The sequence below is a fragment of the Camponotus floridanus genome, unplaced genomic scaffold (genome assembly GCF_003227725.1).
Source record: "Camponotus floridanus strain SB8 unplaced genomic scaffold, Cflo_v7.5 scaffold36, whole genome shotgun sequence".
In the NCBI taxonomy this organism is placed as follows: Eukaryota; Metazoa; Arthropoda; class Insecta; order Hymenoptera; family Formicidae; genus Camponotus; species Camponotus floridanus.
Genome location: NW_020229503.1, coordinates 1,609,557 through 1,611,048, shown reverse-complemented (window position 1 = coordinate 1,611,048; position 1,492 = coordinate 1,609,557).

Genomic DNA, 1,492 nt, shown 5'->3' with positions numbered 1-1,492 from the left:
CAATTGTTTTTAAGAACAAATATGTAATTGTTAATTGCATATTACATATTTTTTCTTCGAAACAATTATGTGTTTTCTGTACAATTGATTTCTCTCATTATTTTGTACATAAAAGTATTAAGGTAAGATAATTAAAAAATGAATATTTTACTAGACATTTTATGGTTTATGTAAAATTAAGATGTTATTTTAAGCCTCATAACTCGAAAAGTACTCGATGAACAAATATTTTATATATTTTAATATTATAGTATTTTGAAAAGCTCTCGAGATAAGCTACAAAAATATGCAATAAAAATTAGGAGTTTTAATTTTAAAAATTCAATGTGAGCTTGATATGACCTTAACAACGCCACCCAAGATCTAACTAATATAATATTCCTATCTTCTGTCCCCCTCAGAACCAAACAACTTTTTTCTAAAACATTTTCTTCTAAAACTTAATGGTTTGGAAATATTTGAGTGAACGGATTAAAATGGCTCACCCTGTAGACACATATATATATATATATATATATATATATATATAAATTTTTTTATTTATTTTCATAAACATTTATTATATATTATATGTAGTTTCTTATTATTTTTCAGATTTTACGTGCCTACATTGTAATAAATAATACAATTATTTCGTTAGAACCTATAATATATTAGGATCGAAAATCGCCTCTATTGGAATTTTCAGAGATTAAACCTACTGATCGTTCCAACAAGAATTTTACACGATGTTACATAGTATAATTTAGCGTGTTCTAACCGGAAAACGTTTACTATTTCCAAGCGATGTGTAGATCGATATCAGCAATATCTAAATATTAATAACACATTTCACGGATATCTTAGTGGCAAAATAGTGGAAAAAAATCTTCGCAGTCGAATTTCACAAGAAAAGAATTATTTTATATTTTTATTTCATATTTTTTATCACATCGATGATAGAGAATATGTGCAAAAGTTAAATATTATATGTATATATATATATATATATATATATATATATATATATGTACACATCAAACTATTGTCACATTATTTTTCTCTGATTTGAGATTTTGAATATAGACTTTATATTGAAAATATTGAATTATATATAGAGAAAATGTATGCGATCGAAGTTATTTTCTTTTTCTCAGGATCTCTTCTCTAAATACTATAATATTGTTATATTCCTTTTTTTTATTATATGTAGAACAATCTTTACAATATTTTTAATAATTAAACAGAATTGGAATTTTTCTGTATTATATATATATATATATATATATATATATATATATAACTATAAACTGTATATTTTCCATAGGGTTGCTTAAGCAATAGAAAAAAAAGTGGCGTATCTTTTCGCGCGGTGCTCATCTCTCTATGCGTATAAACGTATTTAGTCAGCACTTGCCGCGTGCGTGGTAGAGTTTTAATTCTCATTTATCTCGAAAAACTGTAGAAATAGTAGTAGACATTGATTAAAAAAAAAAAAGAAACGCGACAGAGA